Source organism: Caretta caretta, chromosome 2, assembly GCF_965140235.1.
Source record: "Caretta caretta isolate rCarCar2 chromosome 2, rCarCar1.hap1, whole genome shotgun sequence".
NCBI classification, from domain to species: domain Eukaryota; kingdom Metazoa; phylum Chordata; order Testudines; family Cheloniidae; genus Caretta; species Caretta caretta.
Genome location: NC_134207.1, coordinates 24,793,257 through 24,805,434, shown reverse-complemented (window position 1 = coordinate 24,805,434; position 12,178 = coordinate 24,793,257). Strand labels below are relative to the sequence as shown.

At 44.3% G+C, this 12,178-nt stretch overlaps 1 protein-coding gene across 3 annotated transcripts in view; it reads left to right on the top strand.

Annotated features, from left to right (window-relative positions):
- The window catches only part of COL14A1 (collagen type XIV alpha 1 chain), a 171,493-nt gene that overhangs the window by 118,656 nt on the left and 40,659 nt on the right, over positions 1-12,178 (top strand). The gene's annotated exons all lie outside the window — the stretch shown is intronic.

Sequence of the window (12,178 nt, the reverse complement as noted above, 5' to 3'; positions counted from 1 at the left end):
AGCTGCGGGGAGCCATGCCTGCGGACGGTCAACGTAAACAAACTGTCTTTCGGCCCACCAGCGGATTACTCTGATGGGCCATGGGCCGAAGGTTGCCAACCCCTGGGTTCAACTGTTTCTCTGAAAGATTGCACAGCATCCTTGGCAAATATGATATTGTTATCCTCAGGGAAGATCTAAATGCACAAATTGGTGATGATGATAATATTGGATATGAACACATTATGGTATGAACACATTATGGGCAGACATGGCATCCCAGGACAGACTAACAATGGGGAGAACATTATGTTGACTTCTGCATTGGGGGTATGCTATTTCCACATAAGGAAAGACATAAACTGAAACTGAAATCAAATGATGGCTTCACCCAGAGACAGCTTGATCATTAATAAGTGCTGGAGAAGATCACTGTTCAATGCCAGGGTTTAAATGAGTGCTGCTGTTGGAAGTGACCATCTTGTTATTGGGACAATAAAAATAAAGAAGCTAACACCAGGCAATGCAGAAGGTATGCATGATGCTAGAAAGTTGTTAGATCCAGCTGTGAAGGCACATTTTAAGCTGCAACTTAGTGATAGAATCTGAAGATCTAACATCACTGATGGAGAACATAGAAGAACAATGGCAGTTTTTCAAAGAAGCAAGTGTGGATGCAGCCATTACTACAGCGGGGATGAGAAGGTCTAAGAAAGAATGGCTCTAACTAAATAGATGGAGGCTTGTTGAAGAGAAGGAAGAATTAATGAAGAGAATTCAACAAGAATGAGAGCAATAAAAGAGTTATTATGCCACAAGAATATGTAGACAAAGACGAGGAAGTTAAAAGACCGCCCAGAAGAGATAAGTAAGAGAATAAATGGAAGTAAAGCAAGAGAAGCTGAAGAGACATACAAGAGAGGAAAGGAGTACTTGTGGCACCTTAGAGACTAACAAATGTATTTGAGCATAAGCTTTTGTGAGCTTCAGCTCACTTCACGCTGTAACAAGAGTTATCAGGTAAGGTGAGCTATTACCAGCAGGAGAGGAAAAAAACCTTTTGTAGTGATAATCAAGGTGGGCCATTTCCAGCAGTTGACAAGAACAGTGAGGAACAGTAGGGGGGAAAAATAAACATGGGAAAATAGTTTTACTTTGTGTAATAACACATCCACTCCCAGTCTTTATTCAAGCCTAATTTAATGGTGTCTAGTTTGCAAATTAATTTCAATTCAGCAGTCTCTTGCTGGAGTCTGTTTTTGAAGTTTTTTTTGTTGTAATATTGTGACTTTTAGGTCTGTAATCGAGTGACCAGAGAGATTGAAGTGTACTCCGACTTGTTTTTGAATGTTATAATTCTTGACATCTGATTTGTGTCCATTTATTCTTTTACGTAGAGACTGTCCGGTTTGGCCAATGTACATGGCAGAGGGGCATTGCTGGCACATGATGGCATATATCACATGGTAGATGTACAGATGAACGAGCCTCTGATAGTGTGGCTGGTGTGATTAGGCCCTATGATTGTGTCCCCTGAATAGATATGTGGACACAGTTGGCAACGGGCTTTGTTGCAAGGATAGGTTCCTGGGTTAGTGGTTCTGTTGTGTGGTGCGTGGTTGCTGGTGAGTATTTGCTTCAGGTTGGGGGTCTGTCTGTAAGCAAGGACTGGCCTGTCTCCCAAGATCTGTGAGAGTGATGGGTCGTCCTTCAGGATAGGTTGTAGATCCTTGATGATGTGCTGGAGAGGTTTTAGTTTGGGGCTGAAGGTGATGGCTAGTGGCGTTCTGTTATTTTCTTTGTTGGGCCTGTCCTGTGGTAGGTAACTTCTGGGTACTCTTCTGGCTCTGTCAATCTGTTTCTTCACTTCAGCAGGTGGGTATTGTAGTTCTAAGAACACTTGATAGAGATCTTGTAGGTGTTTGTCTCTGTCTGAGGGGTTGGAGCAAATGCGGTTGTATCGTAGAGCTTGGCTGTAGACAATGGATCGTGTGGTGTGGTCTGGATGAAAGCTGGAGGCATGTAGGTAAGTATAGCGGTCATTAGGTTTCTGGTATAGGGTGGTGTTTATGTGACCATTGCTTATTAGTACCGTAGTGTCCAGGAAGTGGATCTCTTGTGTGGACTGGTCCAGGCTGAGGTTGATGGTGGGATGGAAATTGTTGAAACCATGGTGGAATTCCTCAAGGGCTTCTTTTCCATGGGTCCAGATGATGAAGATGTCATCAATGTAGCACAAATAGAGTAGGGGCATTAGGGGACAAGAGCTGAGGAAGCGTTGTTTTAAGTCAGCCATAAAAATGTTGGCACACTGTGGGGCCATGCGGGTACCCATAGCAGTGCCGCTGATTTGAAGGTATACAAATCAACTTTAAGAAATGTGCACCAACTGTGTCTCAAGATCTGCCCCACCCCTCTGGTCTTTCCCCTGCCTGTGGAGGCCAACTTTCTCATTATCTGCATGCCTGGGCAGAAATCATAACTGACAGATGGGTACTAGAGGTTATTTCTTTGGGGTACACCATCCAGTTCTCTTCCTTCCCTAACCCCCTTTCCCATCTTCTTTTGGGGACCCATCTCATGAGAGCATCCTCCTGCAGGAGGTAGAATGACTCCTCAAACTGGGGGCAGTAGATCTGGTACCTCTACCTCAAGGGGAAATGAGTTCTACTCAAAGTACTTCTTCGTCCCCAAGAAGACAGGGGATAGAGACCCATTCTGGACTTCAGGGAACTGAACAAGTTCATCTGCTACCTAAAGTTCAGAATGGTAATCCTGTACTCCAATATCTCATTACTAGTTTCAGACAACTCATTCACGGTCCTCGATCTCAAAGTGGCCTGCTTTCACATAGACATTCATCTGGCACACAGGAGATTCCTGAGATTTGTGGCTGGTCAACTGCACTGCCAATATAGAGCTCTTTCCTTTGGGCTCTCAATGGCTCCAAGAGTATTTTCCAATGTACTGTCAGTGGTACCTGCTGCAAGTGGTACCCTGTCAGCAAGGGGCCACAGTTTACCCTTCCTTAGATGACTGACTTCTGAAGGGATGATCTTGCCAGGAAATGGTGGGAGGCAAGCGCAATGCTTCTGTTCAAGAGTTTAGGCCTCCAGGTGAACCTGAAGAAGTCCACCCAGGAACCCTCACAATCCATAGAATTCATAAGGGCAAGGTTTTTTACAGCCTGAGGACAGCTTCCTCTCTATCACTGGACTCACTCAGTGAATACATTTGAGCCCCAGAATGTCCATATGATCCTGCCTGGTGCTGTTGAACCATATGGCCATAAATACTTATGTGACCCATTGTTGTGATACCCTCTGAGACCTTTTCCACTCGGTTTATCCGGAACACCTCACACAGTTCTGGGAGAACACTTTGTCCAGTTCTCTGGTATCCAAGAAATCAGCTGAACTCTGTACTCATCATTAATGGCATACAATCAAACTACACTTGAGTTGACTGGCAGAGAGGGTGAGTCTAGGACATACCACACATACCACACATACAATGTACATAATCATGAATCAGCTTATTTACACACTTACACTATTGGTTAATACCTCATAGCACATGCTTTATGATTGGTCTACTAATTTTTATAGCCCATTCCCATCTAGATCATGAGCTTTTCATACGCTGCACTACGTGCTAGGCCATACCTGTAAGCTATCACACATTGCTTACTATCCTGATCCATCTCTTTTCTACTAGCTACATCTTTTACATATTGAGAGGGCTACTGTAATTCATGCTTGGTTTCACGCCTTGCTTTGAATAGACCTACATTCATTTGTGAGGCTTTACCTCAAATGTCTACAAGCCTGGTTGCAGGCACTTTGGGCAAGTGCAGTCTCTACCTGCTAGTCACAGTTCCCCAAAGAAGCTTAGCCTCCCTTACTCAGTGGGGGTACCATTCAAACACCCCACTTCCAACAAAGACTGTGACCACACATGGAGAGACAGGGGAAGTGGTCCCTTCACAAGATTATGCTTCACATCAATCTGTTAGAGCTGAGAGCAGTCAGATTAGCCTGCGAGCAATTCCTCCCTTACATCTGCAACCAGTCAATTCAGGTGTTGTTAGACATCATGATGGCAGTTTATTATATTAACAAACAAGGAGGAGCACGGGCTTCATTAGCTCTGCATGGAGGTCATCACCCTCTGGTACATTCCCATGCTGATTACACTAACCAGTATCCACATGCCAGGTATCCACAACACTCTGGTGGATTCTCTGATCAGACTCTTCTTCACAGAACACAAGTGGGAGTTGCACAACCTGATTGTCTGTGAGGTGTTTGGGGTGTGGGGTCTCCCATACATGGATTTCTTTGTGTCCCATGTGAACAACAACTGCAAGGAGTTTTGCTCCAGAGGGGCTGCAGGCCAGGGTCTTTAGGTGACATGTTTCTCATACAATGTTTGGGAGCCTTGTGGTACACATCCCACCCCCATTCTCCTCTTAACTCAAGAGTTGAGGAAAAACAGACAGGACAACTAGCAAGTCATCCTTTCCTATGAGGGGCGGCATAGCTCAGTGGTTTGCGCATTGGCCTGCTAAACCCAGGGTTGTGAGTTCAATCCTTGAGGGGGCCATTTAGGGATCTGGGGCAAAAATTGGGGATTGGTCTTGCTTTGAGCAGGAGGTTGGATTAGATGACCTTCTGAGGTCCCTTCCAACCCTGATATTCTATGATTCCATGATCCTTATAGCATCAGTGTGGGCCTGACAATTCTGGTACCCAATGCTTCTGCAACTATCTACCCAATCTCCTCTCCTCCTTCCTCTGATACATCTGATACTAATCTAGGACAAAGGATGGACTTGCCATCCCAAACCAGTCACGTTTCATCTTAGGTCGTGGTATTTGGATGGATGTCAGAGTTAGAGAGGGCCTGTTTTTTATGATGTCTGGGCCATCCTGAGCAGCAGTAGGAAGGATTCTGCCAGCAAATGTTATTAAGTAAAGTAGAAAAAGACTTATGTTTTGGTGTAACCAACCAGGAATTTCCCCTTTACAAGCTGAGATCCCAGACATACTGAAGTACCTCTTGTCCTTAAAATTCTCAGGGTTATCTGACAGCTTCCTCAGAGAATACCGGTTGGCAATGAGCCCATGTCATCCTCCTGCAGATGCCTACTCTGTGTTCTCCCATCCAGTCACTGCCCACTTCCTGAAGGGTTTGATTTGCGTCTTCCTTCTTGTGGCAACATTGGTATTACCCTGGGGATTGCATCTTTTTAAATCACCCTCACCAAGACCCTGCAATCCTGTTCCCTGTTACATATATCTATGAAGGGAGCATTTCTGGTTTTATCGTGTAAGCCAGAAGAGTCAGGGAGAATGGGGTGCTCCTGGCTGACTTCCTCCATAGAGTGTTCCACAAGGTTAAGGTGAATTCATCCTGAGTTTGTCCCTAAGGTGATGTCAGATTTTCACATCAACCAAACTATCCATCTCCTTCTGTTTTTCCCTAAACCCCACTTTGGCAGAAAAGAGGTGGCATGGAATTCACTGGACATGCCTAGGGCTCTTGCTTTTTACCTTCACGGAATGAAACCTTTCGAAATGTCCCCTAAACTCGTCTCGTCCACAGAACATATATGTGACAGACGTGGCAATTTCCTGCAATATCCTTGAAAAAAATGTATTGAATGAAGTTTAAGTATCTTTGGAGTTCATTGTATTAAATGCATAGTTTATTTACTATTGTGGGCTGGGATTGTATGCAACTTCTCTATAGGGGAGAGATGTGGTGTGAACTTCAAAGGACTGAACAACTTGCCAGACAAGAATGAACTTTTAGGACAAACAGGTCCAAGTGTTTGCTTGGGTAATCTCTACGGCGGAGGTTCTCAAACTGGGGGTCGTGACTCCTGAGGGTCTCACAAGGTTATTACATGAGGGATCACGAGCTTTCAGCCTCCACCCCCAAACCCCGCTTCACCTCCAGCATTTGTAATAGTGTTAAATATAATAAAGCATTTTTAATTTATAAGGGGGGTCACACTCAGAGGCTTGCTGTGTGAAAAGGGTCACCAATACAAAAGTTTGAGAACCACTGCTCTATGGAGAGGCAAATGCAAATTTCCCACTTCTAGTTATGCAAAACCCCAACCTTTTGAAACTCTGCTCTGAGGAGAGGAGCATTGTCCTTTGATTACCTGTTCCCAGAATCTGAAGTTCGAGGGCCCAAGCTATATACAGTAATGGAAAGACTGAACTATTCATGATGGTTATGGTTCTGAATCTGAGACAATTACAAACTTGTAACCACTGGGAAGACCCAGTGGTGGGTTTTGAAGGACTGACATCTACCAGAGCCCGAAGTTGGAGTTGGGGTGACCTCTGGTAAGCTTTTTAGTCTGCATGTAGGTTCTTTTATGGTTTGTAATGTTTTCTCTGCAACATTTTCACCTTAAGGATAAATGTGCTTGCTTATAAAGAGCTGTGTGGTAACCTGTGACTGCTGGTAATTACAGCTGTTTATAGCTTTCAAAGAGAAAGCAAAGCACAGAAGTTGCTGGCTTGCTGGGGATATCACAGTTAGGCAGAGAACTGTGCAGCCTGGAAAAACCCTGATCAGGAGCAGGAGAGAGATGGGTCTCTGCCCAAGAGAGGTTATGGTGGAGGAGCCAGGAGCCTAGAGTGAGTGCCCTCGGTGGACAATGGAGAAGGAAGACAAGTGCAGATGCCCTGAATTGTGACAGTGTGAAAGGCGAGGCCATCTTCTCCCAGAGACAGTCAAAATGGATTCCAGGATGAATCCTACTTTGCTATGAGATGAATGATATCTCACTTGAGGATGGCATAAGAACTCATTCAACTAGAGTTCAGGCCAGGCGCAGGAAGTTATATGGGCCCATGGTGCCCAGGCTCCAGCAAATTCAGGGCCCAGGGGACCTGGTTCCACTAATGTTTGGGGCCGGGTCTCTCCCCTGACCCTGCCTGCCACCCCCGTGCGCCTCCCCCAGAGTATCCCACCTGCCACCCTCGCACACCTCCCCTGAGCATCCCCGCCTGCCCTGTACAGTGGGCGGCTGCCCCCTGCAGCTCCACGCTGCACTCCTTTGCTGGCTGCTGCTGGCTACAAGAGAGCGGCACCGGGGGGCAGGTTGAGGGAGGAGGGGAAGAGACGCATAGCAGCCCCCTCCCCCCGGCAGGTGACTTGGGTGGGGGGGGACTTATCCTGGCTGGCCTCCTGAGCAGCAGCCTGGGGGGCCTTGGGTCAGCGTCATGCTGGGGGGGGTGGGTGGGGAGGGGTCCCCCTCTTCCCCCAGAGCTTGCTGCTGCTGGGGGGGAGAGGGCTGGGGGGAGTCCTCCTCTCTGGCTCCCTGCCCCAGCCCTGGAGCAGCCTGCCTTCTGCACCCCAATCTCCTCATCCCTGGCCCCACCCTGCACACACTCCCACACCCCAACCCCTCTCTCCCATCCCAGAGCCCACACACAACACCCAAACCCCCTTCCAGAGCCCGCACCCAGCATCCCAACCGCTCCCGCACCCCCTTCTGCGCCCCAACCCCCTGTCCCAGCCCAGAGCCCGCATCCAGAGCCCAAACTCCCTCCCAGAGCCCGCACCCCTCCTGCACCCAAACTCTCTCCCAGAGCCTGCACTCCAAACCCCCTCCTGCACCCAAACTCCTTCCCAGAGCCTGCACCCCCTCCTGCACCCCTGCCCCAGCCCAGAGCCTGCACCCAAAGTCCATCCCAGAGCCCGCACCCCTCCCGCACCCAAACTCCCTTCCAGAGCCTTAGGCAGGTGGGTGTGGGGGGGACTTGGACCCATTCTGGGCACCACCAAAGATTATACAAACCTGCCACCCCTGGTTCAGGCAGCTTTGGTAGCTTCCCTTAGAGACATTCCTATTGCTGCTCCACAGATGTCAGCAGCTTGGAATTCTGCTCACACTTTTGCTGAATGCGATGCACTGATGCAAGCAGCTGCTTCTGGAGCCTCTCTGGGCAGGATAGTGCTTCAATCTGTTGTATCATAGTATTCCAGCGCCCCTGCTTCCTGATAAAGACAATGTTTGTGATTCACCTGAAATGCACTATATAGAGGGACAATTGCTTGAGCAAGAAGGAGGAGGAGTTACCTGATAGTAACTTGAGTTCAAGATGTGTTGTTCCTATGTGTAGTGTACTATCCACCCTCCTTCCCTACTGTCTGGTTTCCCCTTACTGGGAACTACTGATTGAGAAGGTTGCCCCCTTTATTTCCCTCAGTGCAGAGTACAAGCAGAGTGGAAGCACATGCTTGGACCACATGGACACTGCTAGGGAAAAATCTCCAGTTGTGAGCACATAAAACACGTGCAACCTGAAGTGCCCTATACATAGGGACAACACATCACAAAGAACACAAGTTACTACATGGTGGGTAACCCCTTTTTACGTTTCTTTGTGTTTGATGGGTTCTTTATTGCTGTATTGTTGGTGATCACAGTGCTGCCCATTGTAGGTAGCATTATGTTTTCTTTGACTATTTCTGACATTTTATATCACAATACTGAAATGTGGAAAAAATGGGCACTATATAAATTAATAAAATAGAACATTGTGAAACAGCAAATTGTTGTTATACACTAAAGAGCTAAGAAAATACAAATAATAAGGTGTATAATAAAGTTTTAATGCTCTTATTGATTAAGTACATTTTCTTTTATAGTATTGAATACTTCTGTCTCCTCAGGGTGTACATAACTTTAAAAAACACACACAGCTCTTTATAGAATCATAGATGATAGGCTGGAAAAGACCTCCTGGATCATCTAATCCAAACAGTTTTGCCTGGAGTATGATTTTAATTTACTTTGTTTCTCCTGATGTATAATCTGTTTTTAAATACTTCTAGTGATCTCTCTCAATTTTTCCAGAGGCAAATTATTTATTTAATCATCTGTTGAAGTTGGGCCCCTAACCACTTCATACATAAAGAAGAAAAAATCTTAAGACATACAGGGAAAAAAAGAGACTTAAATTTAGTAAAGATCTCATTCGTGAAAGCTTTAAACCCCTCAAGTCATAGCTGTGCAGACTTGAAGAAGAGCTCTCAGGGAGCCTTTTTTTTATGTGAATATTGCACTGGAGATAACAGATCTCACTCAAACAAAAAATATATCCGGCTGCAATGGAAAAACGATTCCATTGTCTTGTTTTAATTTAGACAGCAATCAACTGTGTTTTGAAGTTTAATTTCCTATGTATATGAATTAAATTAGTGTCCTAGAAAAAAGGCATCTGGATAATCAGGAAAGTGAAAATGCAAGTAAATCTGCTTAATTTTTATCAATTCTTTCAGTATGAAAAATGTTTCCCATGGCATCCTTTGTATAAATTTAGGTTTGATTAGAAGGGTATCTGTTGTTAATACTACATAGAAAATATATGGATATCTGGGATCACAAAAACCTAATTTTCCAATAAAATTATTTGCTCTTCTTAACCATAATAGATAATACAGTTCAGTAGCAGAGTTACTTGGTAGCTACACCCAAAATAAAGCATAAGAATAACTGCACTGGACTCATATCATTGTAGGCTTTGGCCAGTTATGAGGTAGATATATTTTTTGTCAGCCTGTCAGGTAGGATTCATGAATCTCTGGAAGAAGTTAGTGGCCTAAATAAAAAAACAACACAAAACTATTATAACCTAATTAAGAATCAGAAATTCACATGTGCTAGCTGTCTGGTTCAACATTGTTTCAGGGAAATAAAGAAGAGAAACTTCCTGTCTCATCTTGTGAATTTTTCTTTTTAAAGCCAAGGTTTTTTTTTCTTATGTGCAACTAGTTTCAAAGATCAGCTTCAAAAAAAGACCTTTAAAAATTTTTTATACTTATCCACAACCATTTATGATGAAATTTCAGGATATTTCTCATGAAAACCTTTAGAAAGTATGTAATTTATAGGCAGCACATGTAGTGATGCCTTTAATTCAGGTTACCTGACGCTTTCCATGTTTACAGTTGCTTGTAACTTTGCCAGACTAACCATTTGGACTGAAATTTTCCATGCCAGGTGAAATCTATACTGGGATACTGCATCCAGTTCTGGTGCCTACATTGTAAAAGATGTTGAAAAATTGGAGATGGTGCAGAAAAGAGCCTGAAAAATGTTTGAGGGTTGGAGCAAATGCCTTGCGATGAGAGGCTAGAGAGCTCAGTCTGTTTAGTCTATTAAAAAGAGGCTTCAGAACAGGAGCATAAATGTTTTTGGCCTCCCCGGCCCCAGGCGGCTGAGCCAAAAAAAAAAAAAAAAAGGCCAGCCAATCACAGCAGCAGTTCAGTGCCCCCTGGAAGTTGGCACTTAGGGTGACAGCTGTGCTCATCCGCCCTAGAACCGGCTGTGACTGAGAGATGATTTGATTACAGTGGATAATACTTCCATGGAGAGAAAACGCTGACTACTAAAGGGATCTTTAATCTAGCAGAGAAAGGCATAACAGGTACCAACGGCCTTAACGCAGAAGCTAGACAAATTCAAATTAGAAATTAGGCAAAAATTTTTATCTGTGAGGGTGATTGTTCAAATAATCAATCTACCAAAAGATATGCTGGATTCTTCCGCTCTTGATGTCTTCTTATCAAAAGTGGGTGCTTTTCTGGAAGATACGCTTTAGTCTCAAACACAAGTGCTTGGGCTCAAAACAGGGATAACTGAGTGACATTTTTATGGCCTGTGTTACATAGGAGATCAGAGTAGATCCAATGGTCCCTTCTGGCCACAAAATCTATAAATATGTGTCTGCTTCAGGCTGTTTTTGTTTTTTGTTTTTTTTAAGTTTTATCCAAAAAATGTCATCTGTTTCTCAGAATGAGACTAGGGAAAAGCATGTTGTTTTGACTATGTTTAAAAAAATTCTTACGGTTGTTTCATTGAGAGGTTCTAGCATCTCCATTCTTTAGAGCAAGGACTTGAAATTGGATAAGAGTGTTGCCCTGCTGTCAGGGATATGTCTTTTGCTGTTCCTGTGAAAATTCACCCAAATTTGACCTAATTATGAGCCTCTGAAAATCTCAGTTCACACAAGCTCTTTAGAATTTTTAGAATTTCAGTGAAATTCCTGAAGATTTCATCTGGGCTGAGTATGCCCCATCCCCAGGCTTTAGAGGCTGACCAGGACTATCCATGCAATTGCTCCTTCTGGAAGCCACTGTGGCACTGGGTACAGGAACTGAGAGCAGAGAGACTCTCTCTCCTGTGCTTTCAGTCCCTTACCGGCTAGTGCCTAAACAGCATGGAGGAGAAGGCAGCCTGATGGAAGGGCAGGTTATGAGAAGCCAGCCTGGTTAGAGAGGGGGGCAGCAGGCAAATAGCTGGACAAGATCAGGATGAGGAGCCAGGGAGGGGGTGGAAAGGCAGTTACTGGGATGTGGACCTGATGAGGGAGTGGAACTGGGGAGACATGAAGCAAAGGAGGATGAGGGTGGGAAAATAGTATGTGATCATGTAATTAAAGATGTTTGTGGTGTATACACACAAGGAAGTGGAAGTAAAGTTGCACAGACAGCTTTAATTCTAGCATTTCTTAATTTACGAGTGCTTGATTTTGCAAGCTTAACATACCTGTAATATAATTTTGATATGTCATAAAGCATATATTGACTTTGTGTGTCAAAGAACACTGATTTCTTGCCCCTCAAAGTGAACATTACTTGGCTTGGCTTGTAAGCCAATATCTTCTTAGTAGTCCCATTTGCTATATTGTTTTATTATCTATTTGATATTTTGTAGCACCTCCCCACACCCTGGGGAGGAATGATGTCTAATTGTACTAGATTCTTTACAGACACGGAGGTTGGCCCGGCCCTGAAATGCTCACACTGTAAAAAGATAAACATTATCCCAAGGGTGGGGTAGAGAGAGACAATCAGTGAATATTTTATTACAAGAATATAAAAAAGTAAAAATAAATATTTCTTTAAAATCATCCAAGAGGGCAAGACACGTCTTGCATGTATATCAGAAACATATTCAAGGCAGTCATCCTTAGAAATGCACAATTCCAGTGTCCCATACGATACTGTTAACAAAAGGTTTAGACTGCAATTGGTTAACAAATGATTAAAAGATTCAGGCATCCGTGAAGAAAGCAAAAAAGGAGAAATGGGGAGCGAGAAATTGAATGGCTCTGAAATTAAACCATAGCAAACACAATGGGTCTCTCGGGGGTTTTATCTGATA